This window comes from Phacochoerus africanus, chromosome 3 (assembly GCF_016906955.1).
Source record: "Phacochoerus africanus isolate WHEZ1 chromosome 3, ROS_Pafr_v1, whole genome shotgun sequence".
NCBI lineage: Eukaryota > Metazoa > Chordata > Mammalia > Artiodactyla > Suidae > Phacochoerus > Phacochoerus africanus.
In genome coordinates, this window is record NC_062546.1 from 72,135,985 (window position 1) to 72,160,758 (window position 24,774).

At 35.3% G+C, this 24,774-nt stretch overlaps 1 protein-coding gene across 8 annotated transcripts in view; it reads left to right on the forward strand.

Annotated features, from left to right (window-relative positions):
* GTDC1 (glycosyltransferase like domain containing 1) overlaps positions 1-24,774 on the forward strand; it is a 366,669-nt gene that overhangs the window by 64,647 nt on the left and 277,248 nt on the right. For 3 of the 8 annotated variants that reach the window (XM_047771991.1, XM_047771997.1, XM_047771998.1), the window contains exons 1-3: positions 914-990; positions 7,492-7,555; positions 9,204-9,293. The gene's annotated coding sequence lies outside the window, so the exon portion shown is untranslated. Of the gene's footprint in view, positions 1-913; positions 991-7,491; positions 7,556-9,203; positions 9,294-24,774 lie in introns of those variants that run through there. The other 5 variants (XM_047771992.1, XM_047771996.1, XM_047771993.1 and 2 more) reach the window with 3 other exon arrangements.

Consider the following 24,774-nt stretch of genomic DNA (forward strand, 5'->3'; position numbering starts at 1 on the left):
GTTGTGTTTGATCAACTTTCACAACTTTTTTGTTTCTTGACAGCAGGTATAGCTTCAGTAAATCTAAGCAAGTTCTTTAAGACAAAGATCCAAGTGCATGTGGATATCTGGATGTCATCGACTGAATATTTTAAAAGATTTTATACCAACTTCTTTTTTTGAAATTGAGTTACTCTCAAGGATCAACCTTTTAATCCTACCACATTGTCATAAACAGTTTATATTATTAAAAAATGAGATGATAGGTGATTGAATTTTAGAAACACATATAGTAAATATAATTGGATATATTGGGGCCAAAGAAATTTATTACTCAAAGTACTTGGAAGTCTTTTTATACCATTGTTTAAATTTTAACACTGTATATGTCTTAGATACGATATGGGATAAAAAGCTAGTGTTTTACCAGGTTATTTTTAACTCTGAGATTCAGTTCTCTGATTATTATACTTGTATTAGTTATTAATAAACAACTTTACTGAAGATACATTACTGATGATTCTTAAATATATTTAGTTTGAGAAATGCTGTGTTTTCTAATATCATAGCAGATTCAATTCATATTAATCCTGAGAAAAAATAACTCTGGCCCCTCATCATTTAAGCATACATAGTATGATGGATATATATGTTTCCTAAATTGGTTCTTAGAGACAAATGTGCATTGTGGAATTGTCAGATTATAGTAGAACTAAAGAATGTTAGACAGCCCTGGACCATCACTGACAGAGGTGCTAGTAAATTCAGCCAGTCCATCGTGCCTCCCATGTTCCTTCATTAATACATAGGTTGGATCTTCCCGTAGGTTTCTGAGCATAGTTATTCATTAGTTCTTCAGGAAAAGTGAAATGAACAATTTAAATGTTTAAAAGTTTACCTCTAGATTTGATATTTGCTTGCCTTCTTTAGCTGTAAGTCAGCCTCCATGTGGGTGGAACTGAGGATTCTCCACTCCTGTGAGCTGATGGCTGTGGTGCTAGCATAAACAAGGTACTTTTTTCTTTGCTATATACTGAGCATTTTGGCTAGATTATACCTCATTGACTTTTGGGAATTTCACAGAAGTCATTCCTAAGACTTGGTCTGCCTTGAGTGCCCTTTGAAATTCCTAATAAATGTTACATAAAACGTTTGCAATCTGTTTCTTTCATAAATGCTCCATGCACCCCGGGTCAGTATCTTATTTACCTTTTTATCCTTGATGCCTAACTCAGTGCCATCAGTCAGTGTTGGATGGGTTAGTGAATGACTGCAATTACTGTGATGCATATGAATAGACCATGAAAACATTACAGTACAGAGTGGATCATATGGAACACTTTTTGTAATAGAAATGACTTTTTTCCTTTATGTTTTTTCCAGTATAATCCTGTTGATTTTTTTTTCTAGAATAAGTATCTATGATTTGACCTCGCCTATTTTACCATCAATGCATCAGCAATATTCTGTGAAAAAAGCTTTTACATCTTTACTAATACTAGAGTGAAATTCTTCTTACTTTAAGTTACATTCTGGACCCATTTAGCTTACTTAGCTTTGTTTTCTACTGTTTTCTAACCCTTCGTTTCTTCTCCCTGTGCTGTACAGACATTTCACCCTGTTTCAGGATAAACTGCACTTCCCCTTGGCCTCATGCCTTGGTTGCTGAGCTCCAGTCTCATGCATGAACTCTCAGGTTTTTCTGTTTTTGACTCACCAGTTTAGAACTAAGTCATGTGTTTCCGTATTTTGCAAAATATATGTCTCCATCTAGTAACTTTGTTACCATGATTTTTAGATTTTTAAAATGTTAATCCTTTTCTTTCTGGTCCGTTATAGTAGTCACTGAGTATATGCTAGTTAATCTCACCTTTAGAGTAGGAAAATGAACTTTTAAAAGAAAGTGAGACAGATAGGAGGGAAGGAAAGAAGGCTGGAAGACAGGAGTGAGGGAGGGAAAAGAGGAAGGGAAGGAGGGAGAGGAGGCAGACTAGCATATTTTGTTGAACTGGGAAAGAACAGTGATTTTGGAATTTGAAAAGCTTGAGTTCAAATTCTGATTCTGCTTCCTCACTTTGTAATCTTGGGTGGGTGTAAATGATATTACTATCTACCTGGTAAGCTTGTTGTGTTTAATTAATTAATGTATATAAAGTGCCCCTTAGCACCTTCTCTGGCACATAATAATACATGTTTACAAATCTTAGCTAACTCTCTTATTTTGCAGATGAGGAAACTGAAAGCTGAGCAGTGGTCATTCAGGTAGCAAATTCTAGAGAGAGGATTGAAACCAGGTTCTTTTAACTCTAAAGCAGTGTTTTTCAAACATTAGTGGACATCATAGTTTCCTGAAGGACTCATCAAAATCCAGATTGCCTGGTTTTACCCCAAAGTTTTTCATTCAGTAGGTCTGAAAAGGGGACTGGGAATTTGCATTTCTAACAAGTTCTCCCCTGCTGCTCTTGTTCCTGTCACTACTTTGAGACCCACTTTGAGACCACAGTGCCCTATAGTAGTGTTTCTCAACCTTCGCTGCACATAAGGAATCACCTGGGAGCTTCTAAAAGTATTGATGAAACCAAAATTGCTGAATGTGTGGTCTAAATTCAGCTGTTTAACTTTCTTTAAGCCCTCTGGGTGATTCTGTTGTTGTGCATTTGAAGTAGGAAACACCACTCTGTGTAAAGCTATACTCTGCAGTTTTCCCTTAAAACTGGGGATCAAGTAAAGCCTAGACCTTGAACACCTCCTAGGTGCTCAGTGAACCAAGTGTGTGTGTGTTGTTTTTGCCCCTGTGATGACTGCAAACAATTGCTCCAGCCTAAAATTCTTTTATTACTTTAACTCTTCTCATTATTTGTGTCTGTTGTTTGCATTTCTCTAGGCAGTTTCACCTTCAATGTGTCTTGAATACATGCGTCAATTTCTAGGGTAATATTCTATAATAACCTACATGGGAAAAGAATATATATATATATATAATATATTTATGTATAACTGATTCACTTTGCTGTACACCTGAATCTAACATTGTAAGTCAACTATGCTCCACTAAAATAAAATAAAAAAACCCTCTAGGGTGGATTTTATATTACTATTTGGCAGAAGCAATTATTTAGCAATGGTTGACTTGAAGTACAAAGTAAATGAAGGAATATAGCTAATGAAAAACACTTTAGCAGCCTACTCTACTTTTAGAGTTCTGATTAAGAGTTTGTTCTTTAATTTGAGGTGTTGTTGGAAACCTCATGTTTTTATTTTAGGGCACCCAGTTATTGGTTAGAGGAGATAATGATAGTTGTGCACCCAGGAGTACATTAAAAAAAATGCAGCAGACTAATTGGTAATATTTTATGTAACTTCTGTTAAATGATTTGGTCAATAAATGTATACAAACCAAGACATCTATTACTGGATAAGAGTGGGCAAAATACCACATAATTTCATTAACCTTTAAGCAATGAAATTATAAATCCCTATGCAAATTGTTAAGGTTATCATTGTCTACCACCCCCTTTTGATACCTACAGACTGTTGATTCTTCTCTGTCCTGCTGAGTCTTATTAAAACTTCTGACTGATGTACTTTTATTAAAAGGTTTAGAATTTAGCAATTTAAAACACTTGCTTCACACTATCACCTCTAATTTAACTAGGCCACTAAACACAGTATTTTGCAAAGGGAAAAAGTCAATAGCTGTTTCTTTAAAAAAATAATAAATTGTAATAAATTTTAAACTCTGCTTAGAGGTGAGCAACTGCTATACACTACTAGGTCTTTTGATAGTTGATTTGTTCCTTTAGTATGCAAATTTTAGGTTTACAAAGATCTACAGCTTTTATTTAAGAAATATGCCTAGAGGCTAGATTGGTAAGCTTTAGGGAGATAACTAGTTTGGTGTGAAATAAATAGTTGTTAAAGGATCACATGAATTGGGTCCCAGAAGATGAAGAGTAGAGCTGAGACAGATTGAGAAAAACTGAGTGTATATTTCATTTGGCTAAAATAGCACTAAAATAAAAATGAAGACAATGAGTGATGGCAACACAAAGCAAATTAATATGAACAAGCCTTTTTTGGGGGGTAGATTTTGTGAAAAGTTCTGACTCACAGGAAGTTTAAAGGAAAGGGCTTTATTATATACCCGACCAACTTTACAGCTTTGAGGGGAAGGCTTCTTCTTGGCCAAGGAGGAAGGAATGGGTCACTGTGCTGCCCAGTCAAGCAGCATCACTTCTGGTCAGTGAGATGACAGAATGTGCTCACATTCAAAAGAAAAGGATTCAGGGTTGCTCTGTTAGGTTGGAGACTGTAAGTATTCTGGTTTGCAAGTGTTAAGCAGATAATTTAGTAGTTAAATTTCTATCTTTGGGGCAGCTTTATTTATATCACTGATCTTTTGGAATTGGACAAATTTCTTTTTCTTAAACAACTTTTTAGAACAAGTCAAGAATATATTTCTAATTGATAGCTTGTAGAATCCTCCCTGCTTAAAAAAAAAAAAAAAGTGCATCTGTATTTTTAGATGTTTTAAGCAGTCTGGCATTCAGAGATAGAATATTTGAACAGCATTATCTACCAAATGAAATGGCCTCTGTATATGCATGTTTGTTGTGCATCTCTGGTAGAGGGCAGTGAGATGTGGAGGGCAGGGGTGATGACCTGAAGGTAGAAAGTTTTTCACTGAGGCTGAAGTCCCAACTTCTCTACCAGCAAGGACCCCTCTGTGTGTGTGTGTGTGTGTGTGTGTGTATAGATATATATCCTACCTTTTCTTCTTCAGCATTGCTTTTTTTAAATTTTTGAACTTTAAGATTATTTTTAAAACTATTGAATGGTCACTATGTTTACTTGGTTCAAATTAAAAAGTATCAAGGGGTATGAAATTTCCTCTCTTGTACCTTGATCCTTAACACTTTTTCTCTTTATACACGTGTAACCAGTGTCATTGTCTTTTTGTGCATCCTTATAGAGATATGTATACATATGTAATCAATATATTTATTTATTTTTGCCCATGTATTTATTTATATATTACCTTGTGAGTTTTGTATTTTGGAAGCTATATTGCTCTACTTAGATATGCATTATTTCTGTAAGCTTTTTGGGAAACACTAAAATTCTTTTAAGAACCAACCTTCCATCCCTAAGACATCATGCTCTTGTGCATACACATGTGCATGCTCTCTCTCTTTCTCTCTCTCACACACTCACACACCTTTGTGAAGCAGAATCACATGCTAGTCTTTGGAAGTTTCCATGGTTATGAATCAAGGACTGATTTTCTTCTGGGGCCACTGGGCATACCTGGTTTCTGAGGTTCATGTAATTTTCATAGCCACACAGTTATGTTTTCTTGTTCTTGAGGAATTTTCTCTCAGATGCATTGGGCTCAGAACAGATAACTCTTTTGTGTCTTCTTTCATTGTTTTATTGTTATCTTATTCTTCTCCCACTTAGTTTTGCTTCTAAATTTTAGTTTTCTGTGAATGTTTTTATTTATAGTCACACTTGGTTTTGTTTAATTTGACTTTTTCAGATCTTAGTTGAGGATATATGTTTAAGCATACTGGGAACCACCTAAGGCTGTTTTGTTCTTTAAAACTTTACTACGGTAGAGCCTGCATAAGATGATGAGAATTTGGGATCTAGAGCCAGATTGCCTGGGTTTGAGGCATCAGAACATGGGCTTGGGCAACTTTCCTTGGACAGTGGAAATTGATCAGATTTGTCTGTAGAAGCAAAAACCAAAATTCCTTAATTGCATGGAACTCGCCAAACATTTGGATAGAATGTGGTTCTTGGTTAAATATGAAGGGTACAAAGTATGCAGTATCCTTAGCCAGCTTTTCAGAAATGCTGTTCAGTAATTGTTTTCAGTCCTTTCTTCTAAAGACAGAGCATGTATCATAAGTTCTAACTTGGTGTAGGTGTGTGTATTTTGATTTCCAGAAATAATGGGGATGTGATGCTTTGTTTTCCAGGATAACTCCCCTGTCCTCATGTCTGAAATGAAGAGGTCTGACTTGTTTCTTTACAGACTCTTCCCTATCTTAGTTCTCTGAGATGCTGACTCACTCTGAGTACCTGACTAACGCTGAGGACTAGAGCAAACATCCCTGTGATGTACTAGTTGGACATAAGCCATTCTCGCATGCCTTGGTCACATCAGCTTGCTTCTTTCGTTTATATCATATATCATATGAAATGATATTGCTGATTTACTTGTCTCCCTTTATCCTTCCTCTCCTCCCCAAAAGGAAGCTCCAGCGGAGCGGCCAGCTTTGCTTGTCTTATTCACTGCTTTATTCCTAGCACCCTTGCAATGCCTAGGAGATACTTAGGAGGGAAAATGTCAGAATACATTGTTACTTTTTTTTTTCTTGAGAGAATGTAATACATAATCATTATTTGAAATAGCCCACTTCAAATTCCCCCCACCTCCCCGTCGCCACTCTTTTGATTTATGTCCTCTCAGTAGTTGTTGTTGTTGGTCTGATGACACTTCAGCTCAGGATCCTTTCTCTGGCTATAAATGCTTTCCTGTTTTATTCATAGTTGGTTTCTGGAAGCTTCTCCAACCCCCTCCCCCTTTTTTTTCCCTAGTATAGGTTATTCTGACTCTGATTACTGTTTTGAATAATTCTTTTATGAGATGTTTGGCTAAATCTGTGATTTTGTGCTATGGAAATCGTTTGGGAGCCATATTTCTTATTGCCTTGATAGTTCCTCTTTTTGGCTTGTCATATAGGATCCTTTTTGGATGAGTTACTATGTTCGTTCTGCCCCTGTCAGTATCGATATACCTAAGGGTTCTGACTTTAATATGTACTGAAACAGGAAAGTCACAATATCCACCCTAGGGTATGTGGTAATATCATTCTCTTCACTGTGCATGGCTTGCAGAGAACTTAGGGATGTGTAAATTAAGTAACAGTTTAAACCTGATGTTATGCTCTCATGGAAAGTAGTGTTCTTGAGGTGTTTACCTGGATCTACAAGTCTGTGCATCTCCATTGTTTCCCTGGGGTAAAGCCTCCACACCAGGACTGATTATTCGTGTGCATTCCAGTCTGCCTTTGAGCTTTTAGACTGTCCTCAGCAGAAGTTCTTGACAGTTTTTTGGATTATAGACCTTTTTGAAATCTCACAAACTATTGACCTTCTCCCCAGAGAGATATATCTTTACATAAACCCACACACTTTGCATATGTCATTCAGGAGTACACAGAAGGCCATCCATGTACCAAGGTTAAGGATCTCTAATCTGAATTATTATTATTATTTTTAAGTTAAAATTAATTTGGGAAATCCTTGGAACAAGTGAGAAAAGCTCTTATTAATTAAGCCTCAGAACATTTCTGTTCTTAGAGGTTCTTCTTACATCTTGGAATATCCACGAACCAGACTACTAGATCATTCATGTAAACTCTTGTCTAGGTCAGGATTTGGAATTCATATTGGGTTTAATTTAAAGAGGCCAACTTACCTATGTCCCTTGTGATTTCACAGATACCTCTGCATTAGCCAGATTGGACATATGTAAAGAGAGACATCAGTATATCTGGATTATCAGGTAAGCAAATGAGAGTTCCTTTTTTATTTCTCTGTCAATTAAGTCCTCTCCAGTGTGGATCAGTAAGATGATAAATATTTCTAAAGAGAAGAAGCATATCCTTTCCTAAGTTTTACCAGATTATTTCCTTGGCTGCTTGAAGTCAAATTTCTTTATTTTTATTTTATCACATTATTATTTCATATATTCACACTTTTATATAGTAGATAAAAATTCCTTGCTTTTCTTTTTATGTATATACTTTGGAGAGTTGTGGACAGCTTTCATATTGTTCCTTGGTTGTCAGCCAAGTTATACACACTTAACTCCTTTAATCTTTCTTTGTAATTCAGTTGGCTTGCCTGCTTTTTCTAGATTTCCTCCTATTTCATCTGCATCATTAATAAACAGAAAACACAGGCTATTGCTTGGCTTCTATACCTTTCATTCTTTTTGGTTTTGCCTCATATTCCTTGCTGAATTAAAGCCAGCCAGACATCACTCTCTGGACCACTTTGGCAATACATGAATGCCTTGCCTACAACTATCAGTGTCCCGTGTGGTAACAGCATCAGCAGTATGTCCTAGAGGAAAGAAAGGACATGCAAAAGGAGAACAGTGAGGAGCAAAATAATACATTCTTTGATTATATCGTAGACTTAACCTTGCCACCCAGAGCAAATCACTGTACCTGAAACCTTTATCACAGATTTTGCCATCCCAAAGTATTGTGCATGGACACTGATTTACATAAGAGAAGTATGTATATTGCTTAAAGTCTGGCTGCTGTTCTCTCTCTGTTTCTCCCCCACATTCTCCCTCCCCATTGCCTTTCCCAACACTGATGTGACTTGCAGTCAGAGTCTGTGGCCGTGAACAAAACTGGGCAGGGGATCATTTTGTCAGAAATTAGATAGGCTCAGGTGGTAAATGTTCCATGCCTCCCTTGTAACATCTGAGGCAAGTGCTTCAGTTCTTGCTATTTCTGTAACAGCCTTTGGTCTTCTTTTAAAAGTCGATTCAGTGGAGATGTGCAGGAGAAAGGGACTACTAGACCTTTGGTGCTACTCATCAACACTGTATTAGTTTCACAACTTTTCTGCACCCCACCCCCCCCAATTGGCAGGGAGAAGCATACTGCTTCTAGAGGATGCTGAGCTTAATGTAAAATACCCCAGCATGGGATCGGGGCTTGTCACAGTTCATTCTTTCTTTTCATTTGGTTTGTAGAAAATGGACCTCTACCTCTACTTATCCTGTGCATTAGAGAGAAAAAAGTCCTACCTCTAGGAGCTAATGGCTTACTGGTGTTTTCAGTCTCCAGATTCAGGTAGTAGATTTAGTTGAAGATTGCCACAGCACACGCTTGGCTTTCTCATTTGTGTTAGCTTTGCTTCTAGTACAGAATTGAATAGGATAGAAGAGACGGTTTTCCTGTTTGTGTCTGTGGCAACTTTGTAGATGATTTGTGGTTTAATCCTTTAAACATTTTTGCTCATTTATCACCTCTTTCCCTGTAAAGGCATAAAATATTCAGATTCTAATGTTATAATCTTTTAATCAGATTATTTAATTTTGGAGAAATCAAGGTTACAATAGCAGCTGACACAGTTGCCTCTGAATAGTGACCTAAAAATTATAACACTCATATTAATTCTTTTTTTGCCAGATTTTATGGCCTTCTCTCATACTATCAGATCTTAAATAAGATTATGTGTTGGTGAATCATGTTATTCTTGGTCTCTGGCCTCTTAAACAGGTAAGTATATGACTTGGAGCCCTTTTATGTCTGATTTTTTAAAATGTTAATCTCTCACATGGCTTTTAAACTGACGACAATATTGTACTCACGCTAATTTCTTTAGGCAATTGATCCATTCTTTGGCATAACTTTTGTTTCTTGGGCCTTTTCACGACCTGTCAAAGAAAACAAAATGCTAACCTGACTTTAAAGGGGCCCCAAATTCCCCCCTTCTGTACTATATTATTCTTTGTTCTCTATGTGCATCAAAGTGACAATCCCACACTGTCTCAATTGAGGGAGTCTAGCGCAAAAATAAAAAACAGCCTGGCACTGTTCTAGGCTGGCAGCCAAAATGTTTTGTGTAGCTTGGTTCTGGCGGTGGTTTTCATAAGGCAGAGGGTCTACCCTCCCAGCATCACTGAAGGAAGGCGAGCAGCCTTAGTCTTTCCTACTTATACCATTTCTTTTCCCTCTTCTTCCTCTTTCTTCACGTAAAACCACATCATGAAAAAATAAAAACAAAAAAGACCCTTTTTCTTAAAGAGACATCATTCTCTTCCTAACTTTCACATTTACCAAAGTGCCATTGTTTCTTTTAGAAGCTTGTGCTAAATTTGCCTTTTCCAGCTCTTTTAGAGAGTTCCTTCACAGTTGCAGTTTTTTACCACACTTTTCAGAGAACCCTACTGAATACTGCTAACTTTGGTCCTGTTGACATAGTGTTTTTGATTGGTTGGAACCTTGTCTTGTTTCATAGCTTATTATTTGAATTTAAACTCTTGGGTAATATTTGCTTATATTATATGGATTTTTATACTAAGATATCAGTTGTTGAGACCAAAAAGCTTGCTATTATTTTCTGATTTTGTCTAAAACTCAGAGTGAGTTCATATGTTTTATAAATTGAATGCTAATTTTTAGAATGTCCGGTAAATGCAGCTAGATAAGCAGGTGAACTTTCATTAAACAAAAGGATGTACATTTAATTTTTTTCCTTTGATATCAAAATGCAAGGTAAAATGTAAGTGTTTTTAAGTTTTCCAATCCCTTCTAAATTGTAGTTAATGACGTACTATTACAAGAGATATGAAAATGTAGCATTATGACTTTTAAGTGATAATTCGAACAGGAGGCTAGATTTTCACTTTGAGCAAGGATTCTGTGAAATTTATAGAATGTTCCTCAAAATTTAAATATGCTTTCTGTTGTATTAAGCAAAACAAATAAATTTACTTTCAAGTGATCTACTTTAAATATTGGTATATTGCAATTAAGATAAGAATAGTAAAATAGACAGAATATGCTTTCTTAGGAGGAGATTGATATTATTTTAGCTGATTTTTATTTTTAAAATTGTAAATAATTTCTGGCAATAAGAAAATTACTTCAGGAGGAAAAACTCATGTATTTTTATAAATGTGTAACGAATGTGACTGAAAAGAAATTAAATAGTGGTTTGTGTTAGAATTATTAATGTGAAATATTTTTATATGCCGTAAATGTTGCAGATATATATATGTATTATAGATACGTTGAGGTAAACTTGTGCAATCTAACGGTTTTTTGCCCAGAGATTTTTAATTTAGAAAATGCTTTAAAAATCATTAAAAGGATTTGTAAAACAAGTATATCAGAATTATGCATTAAGTAAACTCACCTGTTATTTTCTCTCATTCTCAAGACAGGTTCAGGAACATATTGGCTCATTACTTTAACAAAACAAACAAATACTCAAATTGATTTGTGTATATATAATGCCATGTATTAAATGCTATGATTCTCAATTCCCCTCAGTGCTGTTTTTTTTTTTTTTTTTTGAAACATCTATTTATGTGGCTTTTTCTGTAGAGCAGCTATAATGAATATGGGTGGGATGCTTCTTAGGTTATATTAATTAAACCTTTAGATCAACATTTTAAGTTTAAGAATGATGGTATTTTTGAGAAGGAATGCCAGTGAAACTGTTTTTTTCTCTTGGTCCAGTTCAGTGCTTGACTGTCTGTCTTGAATCCTTTGTGTCAGGTTTGATAATACTACAGTTTATGGTTAAAGATAATGCAGACAAAAACTCTTTCATTCTGTATGTTCACATATGTTGAATAATGTTTATTGTATATTGAATACTGTTCATTGACTTTATATACATTTTCTCCATTGGTATAATTTTTATTTGCAATTAAGCCCTTTATCTTTTTAATGGTAGGAATATATCTTTCAGTGACTTAGGAATTGCAACATGAATTGTCCTATTTATTTTTTTATTTTAACTATACACAGAGGCATAATAGAAATATATTTAAGACATACAATGTTTTATCAGTGTTTTGATAAATGCTGTTGAGTTTTTTCATTTTTGTAGGAAATAAATTCTACAGTTTTGTTTAATTTAGGACGCATATCAAGGCTGCTATATCTTTATAGTTTGACATTATACACTTTGCAGAAATAATGATATAGAAACTTAATCATTATATTTGTGGAAACATGGAAAAATAAATTTATAACTGGGTGCCAGCAAAATTGGAAAAATAACAAATTTATGATTTTAACTAGGGTTTTATTATATACCACATTTATAATGATAGCTAGTATTTTATTTCACTTGAATATTGGTGCAGATTTTAAACCTAACTATGGATAGGTGCTGTTTGATGTCAAATATCGGTAACATATAATGACAAATAGTGGTTTCTGAGTTTATGTGGTCAAAAATATGAGTGATCTTCCCTTAAAGCATATAGTACATACTTCAGTGTTGACAGTCAATAGAGAGTATTGCATGAAAGAGTATGTATTAATTCAGTTGTTTGATTCTCCCCTTAGTTTTTGGTACATTTTAATTCCCCCTGCCTGACATATTATCATTCTGTAGAATACTTTCACAAGTATTTCATGTTTTCTGTGGCATCTCACACTGCTCACTTTTTATCCATAGTACCATATGAGTTCCCCCTTTCAGGTTTACGCTGCATATTTTAAGCTGCTGATAGTGTAAGTAGATTGCAAGGTAAAGTGACATTTAGCTTTTGAGCTAGTCTCATTTTTAGCATGAGAGCAGTTTTTTTTTTTCCTTGTCCTAAATCTTCTCATATTTCCCATTCAAACAATCTTACTAACGTGGAACAAAGAAATTCAGAGATTTGGCTACAGCAGCAATTGAAATGCATCAAAAAGTGGCTACTACAATACAGTTTTATTAATGAATGATCTACATTGGTTCCAGCTGTGTCCATGTGATTAGGCCTTCACCAGGCAACAATGGGTATTTCCCTATTGCTTTTATTTGATTTCCAAGAATGTGTCATCTGTTACATCAGCCCCTGCCAATATGCCCCCTGTAAAAGTGTTTTGTTTTTTTTTTTCCCTCTAAATTTCTGAAGCATAAGTTGAATACCCACACATATCCCTGCTGAAATATTGTTTCTAGTGAATAGTGGCCTAGGTTTGTATCCCTAGTGTTGCATACCAAAATTCAGAATATAAATTAAATGTTTATTAAGTTTATCAGTAAATTTTCAGAATTGTGGTTGCCTGGTAATGCTAAAGATAGACTATTTTTGCTTTTACATTTCCATCTTAATATTTTATTACAGTGGTATGATGTGTTATAGAGGTGGACAAGCTTGCAGATTGAAATGGGGATAGTCCAGATTGTTCCCTTCCCTGGACCATATGGTATAGTTCTAAAAGCCTTTTGTACGCTGTCTGTTCAGCTTATTGTAAACTCAATCTTTAGTGCACCTAAAAAGATAACCAAATAAAAATGGGCCTGAGCAAAAGGACTTCATATCATGTAAGGGCCCTAGAAGTATTTGTTTTAAAGGAGCTAACTGCAGGTGGAATTGAAGTTGAGATGACATAAACAAAGAAACTTATTCTCTGAATATGCTTTTGAGTTGATATGGGTTGCCATAGATTGTCTTGGAATGCTGGTTTTAAAATGAAGGCATGTATATTCTCTGACTATGCTTACTATTCTTATTTGTCCCATTCTTGCAGAATGTAGTTTTTATCCATTTCACAGAAGAAGCCTCTACCTATGTATGAACAATGCCAAAGAATATGCAAGCCCCAGGTTTTATGAATATATAGGTTGTTTTTTTTTGGGGGGGGGCGATTTCATTGAGAATTTAGGACCAGAGCTATCAGTAATTTCACCCTTTTGGTCTTTACCCATACTCAGAGATAGTTGTGCAATTTCTAACTCTTTCCTTTTCTTTGCCCCCACCCTTTAGCTATTATGGTTCCATAATTTTCTTTTAGGAAAATAGGATGAGAGATTGCTTATTCCATATGCTAAGAGTCTTTAAAAGCTGGGAATATGCATGATTTCTCCTGATTCTCTCTCCTCTTCCTCCCAAAGTAAGCTCCTGTTACAGGGGAGCATTAGACATTACCCATTGCTTTTTGACACAAGAGATTTGAAGCTGAAATTCTACCAAATTGGGGGTGAGGGGGGAGGACCTGTGAAGAACATGATTCTTTACTCTGTCATTACCCTGAGCCACTGAAAGGTAACTGAGAAGAATTTAAATGTTACTGGGATGTGTAATTTTCCTCTGAATGGCCAGAGTGAAATATATTTGAACAAAAAAGGCAGAAAAAAGTATATGTGGTGTATGGAGTTGATGATGTTTGAAATTAGTGAATCTTTTCAGCACTGTGCAATAGAAACTATCCCAAGAACAGTACACATTTAAGATATGTCCAACTGAAACGTACATAGATAATTACCCTAGAGAGGTTACTAGAGATAGACGGAATATCGCAGTGATATAATAATGGGAGTGATAAATTGGATGAAAAATACTTGTTGGATAAGTATTTTTTTCAAGTTTGAAGATTTTTCAAAAACAGAATCACTGATTTCAAGTTGTGGGGAGTCTTTCCTATTTTAAAAATACTGTTGTCTTGGAGTTCCTGTTGTGGCTCAGTGGTTAACGAATCCGACTAAGAACCATGAGGTTGCAGGTTCGATCCCTGGCCTTGCTCAGTGGGTTAAGGATCCGGCGTTGCCGTGAGCTGTGGTGTAGATTGCCGATGCGGCTCAGATCCCGTGTTGCTGTGGCTCTGGCGTAGGCCAGTGGCTACAGCTCCAATTTGACCCCTAGCCTGGGAACCTCCCTATGCTTCGGAAGTGGCCCAAGAAATGGCAAAAAGGCAAAAAACCAAACCAAACAAACAAAAAAACCTGTTGTCTTGGGTGCTTTCTTTTATTATAAAAGTACTTTCCAAGATGCTCCCTAAATTGAAAAACATATTTCATACCATCAAATAAGCTAGGTGCCTCTTTCCTTCTCTTGCTCCATTCTCATTTCTTACCCTTTTCTTCAGCTTTTTTTTTTGTATGTATATATTACATATGTGAATGATCTGTATCATAATATAAGAAGTGTTGTTTTAGAGTTTTGGGGGATTGAAGGTTTCAGTTAGGAAAAGAAATAAAAATCTTGTAATGACTGTGCAACAAATGGATTTCCATGACAAATTAGAACATGTTCATTTAGTAATCTAGAGTACACAAAATTATAGGAAAACTGTGGACATGAAAATTCAAAATTGTATTTCTTCTAGCTAGAAAGGACTCGATCACAGCCAGAATCAAGGAGGAAGGAACCATAGATAGTCCAACTCAAATATCTCCTCTTTGTTGTGGCTTTCTTTTAACGGTAAAAATGCCTCTGGCTCCAAGTAGTAGAAAATCTTGCTGACAATGATTTAAATGAATAAGGCTTTTATTTGTCTTATTGTCATAAGAAGTCCCGAGGCAGTTAGTTCACAGGTAACTGATACCATCAGGGGTTCAGGTAACATCCTTCTCCATCATCCTTATCACATAGTTTTTGCTTCTTACTCTACAGATAACTTTTGTACCTAGAGAAATTGTGTTTGCTTCAAAGCAGGAAGAAAAGTGAAGGGCATCCCAAAGCCCAGTTTTCATGTAGAGCTTTCTTTCCTTTCCTTTCCTTTTCTTTTTTCTTTTTTCTTTTCTTTTCTTTTCTTTTCTTTTCTTTTCTTTTCTTTTCTTTTCTTTTCTTTTCTTTTCTTTTCTTCTCTTCTCTTCTCTTCTCTTCTCTTCTCTTCTCTTTTCCTTTTCCTCTTCCTTCTTTCCTTCCTTTCTTTCCTTCCTTCCTTCCTTTAGAAAGGGGATGCCCACTCATGGGGACTTCTGCTTACATCTCATTCGCCAAAAGTATGTGATATAACTACCTCTAGAATGAGAGAAAAAGTATTTTTGCTGTCCCAGGCTTTATTTGGAGGAAGGCAGGGAAAAAGGAGTTTTGGAGTGAATGTGGAGTGATCCATCCTCAAGTTGCCTGCCGTACTTCCTTAGTTCTTTTGTATGGGTAGTTGCTTGCACCTTTGAACTTTCTGGGTATTTGGTGTAGAGAGTAACTTGTTGTTTGTTCCCTTTTGACAGTCAGTACATGTGCTTTGGTATTTTAATGTTATGTTTCTATGTCTGAGGTCAGGGACTGTAATTAGGTCATCTTGATGTCCCTACATTGAGCACAGTGCCCAGATAGGCCCTCATAAAACAATTGAATGAATGAATAGTAAGATATAGATTATATTCGTTAATGTCATTGGGATAGCTCATTTATACATTTAAAGGATACAGTCATTTTTTTTTAATCTGAAAGGAGTTATAGACTGAATTTTATAGGATTGTTTGTTATTGCTAAGGGAAAATCTGTGTACAGATGTCAAATTTATTTTGAGTAGAAGATACTCAGTTATGAGAGTTATAGAAAAATCCTCAAAATGACAGTACTAACACTTCTGTTGGAGCACGTTAGTGCATTAGTAAATAAAAAAGTGTAATTTCTTTTTTTCTTAGTTTTTTAAAATTTAATTTTATTTTTTAAAATTATTTCCCCAATACAATTTTTTTCTACTGTACAGCATTGTGACCTAGTTACACATACATGTACACATTCTATTATCTCACATTATCATGCTTCATCATAAGTGACTAGACATAGTTCCCAGTGCTACACAGCAGGATCTCACTGCTAATCTATTCCAAAGGCAATAGTTTGCATCCATTAACCCCAAGCTCCCAATCCACCCCACTCCCTCCCCCTCCCCCTTGGCAACCACAAGTCTATTCTCCAAGTCCATGATTTTCTTTTTTGTGGAAAGTTTCATTTGTGCCCTATATTAGATTCCAGATATAAGTGATATCAGATGATACTTGTATTTCTCTTTCTGACTTATTTCACTCAGTATGAGAGTCTCTAGTTCCATCCATGTTGCTGCAAATGGCATTATTTGTTTTTTTTTTTCATGGCTGAGTAGCAGTCCATTGTGTATATATACTGCATCTTCCTAATCCAATCATCTGTCGATGGATATTTGGGTTGTTTCCATGTCTTGGCTATTGTGAGTAGTGCTGCAATGAACATGCAGGTGCATGTGATTTTTTTAAGGAAAGTTTTGTTTGGATATATGCCCAAGAGTAGGATTTCTGGGTCATATGGTAGTTCTATGTAGAGATTTCTAAGGTACCTCCATACTGTTCTCCGTAGTGGTTGTACCAGTTTACATTCCCATCAACAGTGCAGGAGGGTTCCCCTTTCTCCACACCCCCTCCAGCATCTGTTATTTGTGGACTTATTAATGATGGCCATTCTGACTGGTATGAGGTGGTATCTTGTGGTAGTTTTGATTTGCATTTCTCTAATAATCAGTGATGTTGGACATTTTTTCATGTGTTTGTTGGCCATCTGTACATCTTCCTTGGAGAAATGTCTATTCAGGTCTTTTGCCCATTTTTTCAATTGGGTTGTTGGCTTTTTTGCTGTTGAGTTGTATAAGTTGCTTGTGTATTTTAGAGATTACACCTTTGTCAGTTGCATCATTTGAAACTGTTTTCTCCCACTTTGTAAGTTGTCACTGTATGCAGATGACATGATACTATATATAGAAAACTCTAAGAACTCTACGCAAAAGTACTTAAAATGATCAACAAATTCAGCAAAGTAGCAGGATATAAGGTTAACATTCAGAAATCAGTCGCATTTCTATATGCTAACAATGAAATATTAGAAAAGGAATACAAAAATACAGTACCTTTTAAAATTGCACCCCAGAAAATCAAATACCTGGGAATATACCTGACCAAGGAGGAAATATGATGAGAACTATAAAACATTAATCAAGGAAATTAAAGAAGATGTAATGAAATGGAAAGATATTCCATGCTCCTGGGCTGGAAATATTTATATTGTAAAAATGGCCATACTACCCAAAGCAATCTACAGATTCAATGCGATCCCTATCAAATTACCCATATTTTTCATAGAACTAGAACAAACAATGCAAAAATTTATATGGAACCACAAAAGATCCAGAATTGCTAAAGCAATTCTAAGGAACAAAAACCAAGCAGGTGGCATAACTCTCCCAGACTTCAGGCAATATTATAAAACCACCGTCATCATGACAGTGTGGTACTGGTATCAAAACAGACAGACTAGTGGAACAGAATAGAGAATCTAGAAATAAAGCCAGACACCTATGGTCAATTAATCTTTGACAAAGGTGGCAAGAACATAAAATGGGAAAAAGACAGTCTTTTCAGCAAGCATTGCTGGGAAACATGGACAGCTGCATACAAATCAGTGAAACTAGAACACACTCTCACACCATGCACAAAAAAGAAACTCAAAATGGCATGAAGACTTAAATATAAGACAAGACACCATCAAACTCCTGGAAGAGAACATAGACAAAACATTCTCTGACATCAACCTTACAAATGTTTTCTCAGATCAGTCTCCCAAAGCAACAGAAATAAAAGCAAGAATAAACCGATGAGACCTAATCAAACTGACAAGCTTTTGTACAGCACAGGAAACCAAAAATAAATAAAAAATATATATAATTTTCTAAACTCCATGCATAGGTTATCGTTTACACAATATTTTTGCCATTCTCATCTACTAAGATTTCAGTTTTTGAAGAAATAAGCAATTGGAGTTTTTTAATAAGGCAAACAAGTTATTTGATAATTTGTGTTATTGATGTTGATTTTTAGGAATGAGTTTTTAGATCCTTGGAAGGCTTATGGCTAAAAGCACACTAATTTCATCCTTGGTGGCATTTTGGGTATATTCTTGCTTTTAATTCTTAAAGTGACAGCTTCATATTTTTCCAATACACATGCAAATGGTACAAATCGAAAAATATGCCCAAAAGAAACCCTAAGAAGTCATCTTGCCATGTGCTTGCTTTGTCCTAAACTGTTTTAGAAGAAAGCAGGCTACCTCTATTTTCTGAATCTATAGAAGAAATGGCTCAGAGTGTAACTTGATAGTGTGAATCAGTGCCTCACAGCCCCTCCTATGTGTAACCTAAATCCCTTTTGTTGTTATTTTTCATTCTGGTTCTTTTATTTGACCTCAGAGGACAAAGCAAACAACTATCCACTATTTCCCATACAACATCCCCTATATAGCACTATTTTAATAAATTCCTCCCTTTTCATTCACAATGGCAGGCTTGTTGGCACCTTAATTACTGAAACAACCTGTGCATGGATAGAACTTATCTCCGAGCAGGGAATATATTCAAGTATCTGGAACTCAAATTTTCTATCTGAGCAGTTTATAGTCACTGAAAATAAAGGAAGCCCTTTTAACATTCAGAAGCAGCCCTGTGAGAGAGTTCCTACATAATCACAATTTAGGCAAGATCGTTTTCTAGATTTGGACTTGGAATTGGGTATCCATAGTCAGTCTCTTTGTCCTTAAACTGCTGTTTTGGTGATACTTTAGGAAGTAATAATTTATAAGCCAACACTTAGTGCTTCAAAATATTGTTTGTAAAAGTTCAGCTCTTTCTCACTGTTTTTATTCACCTTTATCATCAGCAATCAACAGTCAGGTCTAAAGTAGGCACTTCCTAAATATTTGTTAAGTCAATTGTTTTGGTATCCTGGTAATACTTCTTAATATAGGTAGCTTTATGCTTTGGATTTCCCCATTCTTTTTAAATTTTATACTGCCCAGTAAGCACTCAATAGTTTACTTTTTGTTGTCTTTATGTTGTCATGCAATGCATGCAGTGTTTCCATGCCGTGATTTAGAACTTATTTGAATAGCTAACTATGATAGCAGTGCCTGGACAATTCACTTTATGGTGCTGATGTAATTTTCAATTGAGGAGTACCTCTTTTGTTCTCCTCCCCCATAAGGTGAGGGCTTCTTGTATTCTGTTGATGAGAATTTGAAACATTACGTGAATGCCTCTTGTGTACAAGGTACTTTGCTGGATTATGCATATAGATATAAACATGAATTATATGGAAACTCTGCTGACACAATGGAAATCTGGTTGGGAAGACATACATATAAACTATAAACTATGTAACTATAGTATAGGGAGGATTATGGTAACTCTCTCTTTGGGGTATAAGCAGAGAAAGGTGCATTCTGACAGGCTGAATCTGGGTAAACAATTGATTTAAACCCTCAGGGATGAGATGGGATCTCAGCGGAGTCTCAAACTATATATGTAGGAATTTGACAGGTAGTAAAGGTGAAAAGATTCCAGAAAGAAGAAATAGCACTAGCAGTGCTTGGTGGGGGGTCATGTATATGGAATATTTGAAAAAAGGCAGGAAGTCTGTTTCATTTGGAGTAATGGTGTATCTGGGAAGGTGATAGGAATTGAGGCTAAAAAGGAGCTTGGAATTAAATTGTAAGGGCTCTTATTTCTTAAGTAATTTTCTTTCTTCTGTAGAATATAAAGTAGAGGATGGACACTAAGATATCTGTAAATTTCAGAGGAAGAATGGAAGACAGATTAAATGCAGTCGAGGTTGATGATGGTGAGGGAGGGGGATAGAAGGGCTTGGGAGAGTGTGGGGCCTGATACCACAGGCCTGGGGTGGGTCAGCTGAATGCCCTGCAGGTTGTTGATTTGTTCAGAGTTGTGCAGCAGTGTCCTGGCTCCCAATAGTGGGTGCTTTCCAATTTGAACCTTCTCTACCTATGTCATTTTGGAAGACTGGGGAACATGCCTCCCTTCCCCACACCTGGAAGACCTAGTATTTTAGCTTGAATTCTACAAGAAAGCAAAAGGAGAAAAGGGTTAAGTGTATTGAGTGAACCAGCAGTGTCTGCACATTTTTTCAACTCCTCTTTGTAACTGGGATCTTGGCCTTCTGTACTTTCTAGGCTCTTGGTTCATCTTCTTGAAGTACAACTTTCTCTTGGTCCCTCTTTGAGACCCAGCTCAACTGTTTTGTAACATATTTCACTCTGTATTGTAATTATATCCAGGGTTGAGGCCAGAAACTATATTTGGGTCATCTTAATATCACAAAACACTTAGCATAATTTTTTTAATTCAATAAATACTTTCAATAAATAAAGCAAATTTGTTTCTGCTTTGTAGGCACATAGACCTTCCTGCTCTCTGCACATGCCAAGTATATTCTGAATCAGGAACTTGCTGTGCCTGATACCTAGAGGTCTTAGATCCAGATCCCCATAGCCCCCTCCCTCTATTCTTCTGGTTTTTGTTTAGATGTCATCTCATCATCAGTGGGGTGTGTTTTGACAACCCCGTGTAAAATACTACCCTTCCCCAATGACAGTCTTCAGCAGCCCTACTCTCTATTATCCTGTGTTATTTTTCTTTATAGTATCTGCCACCATATGATGTACATTTACTTACTTGTCTTTTTACTCCAATTAAAAAGAAATTTCTTAGGATAACAGGAAATTTGTTGCCGATTAATCCTCAAGCACCTGAAACAATGACAAGTCACATAGTAGGCACAACAGATAGTTACTGAATGAATGAATGGCAAAAACTAGACTACAAAGGAAAATAAATATTCATTTGCAAGTTTGTTTATAGGTTTATGCAAGTGATGGTGTTGTTACAGCTTTTTATGATATCAAATCATTAATATTGCTCTCAAAAATAAAAACAAATTTTATTTTCTATAGATTGTGCCTGTGAAATCTAATTATGGATTAGTATTTGTTTTAAAAATATTTGAATGCCAAACATATCCAGTCAGAAAACACTTTTATTATCCATGCCAGCTTAATTTTTAAGGCAGTGAAATGGAAGACTGTCATTTCAGCAAGCAACTTATTTTCATTTGTGAGAATGGAATATTTTGAATATTCTAATTGATTTTTGAAGTTGGTTTTACAAGAAAATAATCCTTGTTTTTGTACCTTGAATATTTGCCTTTGAAACCAAAGGAAACTAGAAACAGACATGGAAATTACTTGCTCAGAAAAGAGTGAGCTTATGATTGACTTTGGATAAATGGCTGGAAGGGGTCAGTCAGTCCCCAAATAAAAGGTATTTCTTGGAATACTGAAAACTTTAAAAAAAGACCTGATTAAAAATTTATCTTGTATATATATTTAAATTTTGCAAAGAGATCTAGACTGTTTTTCATGAGCTCAAGCTTTTCTTTTATTGTGTCTTACTGCAGATTCACTCACATATTTTTCTAGAAATCTGAGGTCTGTAATTTGGCAGTAAAAAAGTTGGTTATCAAATCAATATTATTATATGGCTTTTAGTGTCATAAGAATTCCCTTTTGAAAACCCATAAAAACTCATTTTTTTCTCACCATAAACTTTATCTGTCACTTTTCCTATAAGGTCAGAGTACTAATGTTGGAGGTGGTCTGCTCTGGGACAGAGAGTCAACAAAGTGGTAATAAAGTTAAAAAATGCCACATGGTGTTTTTCTAGGATTTCTTTTTTCATATCAAGTTTGTGTTCATTTTAAAATATGGAAAGTTATATATGGGTAGGTATATTCTTAGTCTCCCTTTATAAATAGATGAAATGATAAACTTGCCTCTAATTTTTCATTTACATATTTCATATTTTTATTAATAATTTTGTGTTTTCTGGAGTTAACTTTTAATTATTTATATACTTTTAGTGGTAGGTTGTTTTCTTTCTGGGTTAGTAAGTTAAGTTTTTCAGTATAGATGGTTTTAAAAGTGAAATATGATGAAATGGTTTTACATTAGGAAACAATTCCAGGAATAATGCAGTTGTTTCTTATTACTTGACAATGAAACATGGGTTTAAGTTGTAAAGAGTGCTAGAACTTGGAGGTCCCATTTAAAAATATTTCTCTACTAAGTTGCTTTTGGGTTAATATTTATTGATATCCATTCACCTAATGCATGTATGTAAATATAGGAAAAATCTGAGTGGTTATGAGAGGAGACAAGACATTCTTTTAACATTGCAAGACTCTGTCTCTAGTGGTTGAATAGCCAGTCAGTCTCTTTCTTTTTTTAAACATGTGTAACACATATGGATGATTATGCAATTTTTCTGCTTTTTTAATACAGATACTTCAGAAATTAACTGTGAAACTAGAAGTTCTTTTCAATTTATTCACCTTAATTAAATATTTCCTATTATTTCAAGACCCATGCCTAATTATTTAAGGCACAAATTAATTTGACATTTTACTTGAACTTTAAAACTTTGAGTTTGCGCTATACTTCCCCATGTTCCTATTCAAAACTGTTAAGTACCAAAATAGTATTTTAGTTCCTAACACACTCTGTCAAAGTACAGCTCCAGATTTAAATATAGTAAGTAAAGATCTTGATCTGTTTATAATTATTTAATAATTCAAGTACATTTTAAAATTAATTGAGTATTTTATTTCATGCATTAGACAAGCAGTTTTTGCAAAACCAAATTATAGTGTTTGTGACTAACCCTAGCCCCATTAGTTTAACCCTTGATGATTAGTTTTTTTTAAATAAGTTTCTTTATATTAATAGCAGTTAAAATAACTTGAAAACCACTTGCAATCTTCTAGAGGGGAATAAGCCTCCAGTAATTGGGAAGTAGTTTGTTATTTCAAATGATTTGGCCTACTTCCCTGAAGTTAAAAAAAATTTATAGTTTCTCAACCCAAATGTCCATCGACAGATGATTGGATTCGGAAGATGTGGTAAATATACACAATGGAATACTACTCAGCCATAAAAAAGAATGACATAATGCCATTTGCAGCAACATGGATGGAACTAGAGAATCTCATACTGAGTGAAATGAGCCAGAAAGACAAAGACAAATACCATATGATATCACTTATAACTGGAATCTAATATCCAGCACAAATGAACATCTCCTCAGAAAAGAAAATCATGGACTTGGAGAAGAGACTTGTGGCTGCCTGATGGGAGAGGGAGGGAGTGGGAGGGATCGGGAGCTTGGGCTTATCAGACACAACTTAGAATAGATTTACAAGGAGATCCTGCTGAATAGCATTGAGAACTTTGTCTAGATACTCATGTTGCAACAGAAGAAAGGCTGGGGGAAAAATGTAATTGTAATGTATACATGTAAGGATAACCTGACCCCCTTGCTGTACAGTGGGAAAATAAAAAAAATTATTAAAAAAAATTTATAGTTTCTTTTAATTGCAAGTTGAAACATATTCAATGAAGATAACGTGAAGAACAAAATGAAGCACAAAGAGAAAAACAAAATCACTCATAATTCTACCATTCATGATTATTTATGCCTACCTGTGTGCATGTCAACTCTCATGCTTATCTAGTCATTTCATCATATATTTTTATAGTCATTTCATGCATTCACACTATAGTGGCGACATTTTCCATGCCAGTAAACCTTCTTCATGAGTTTTGATCATTAACCATTTGATTCTAAGAGATTCTTTTTTTTTTTTTTTGATATTTTGATGGCTTTCAATTTGGGGCACAGACTATAATAAAGATTCTTGACAATTTCCAGGGTTAATTCAGGTTTCAAGTTTTTTTTTTTTTGTATTGTTTACAAATGTGATTGGACATTTTAATACTTCAATGCAAATCTAGCTTTAGTGGAGTATGTAGCAGCCTTCAGGCTGTGTGTTCAGGACTTGAGAAGGGTCCTTTTCATTCACAAAATACTCTTATCTACAGTTTGACCAACTCAGGTTTGAGCTGCACAGGTCTGCATATACTGGGATGTTTTTCAATAGTAAATATTACAGTACTCCAGGGTCTGTGCTTGGTTGAATTCACACATTGGAAGAAATCTACTATAAATTATACACGAATTAACCCCTCTCTTCCTCCTTTTGTTCAAGAGTCAACTGTACTTTGCAGATGGCTTAAATATGGCCATCACCTGTTGCTCCTTTGTCACATACAAGTACGCCTGGGAGAGGTAACATGCTGTGTCTGGCAGGCATTTATTCCGAACAATCTGAAGGAGTTTATCTGATGTTATAAATTTAGTTCTTGCAAGTAAAGTTTAGAAACAAGCAGGAAAAGGGACATTAGAGCATTGAACAAGAGGAATAATAAGCAGAAACAAAGTATTTCTTTACTTCATTCAGTTCTGCTAAGATCAGTTGAACAACTATTATGTGAAATATCAGATATTATGTACCTAGTGTTAGGAGTTTAAGTTATAATCTCTCCCTTCAGTGATTCAGGCTGTTTGTTAACTTGGAATGCTAATTAAT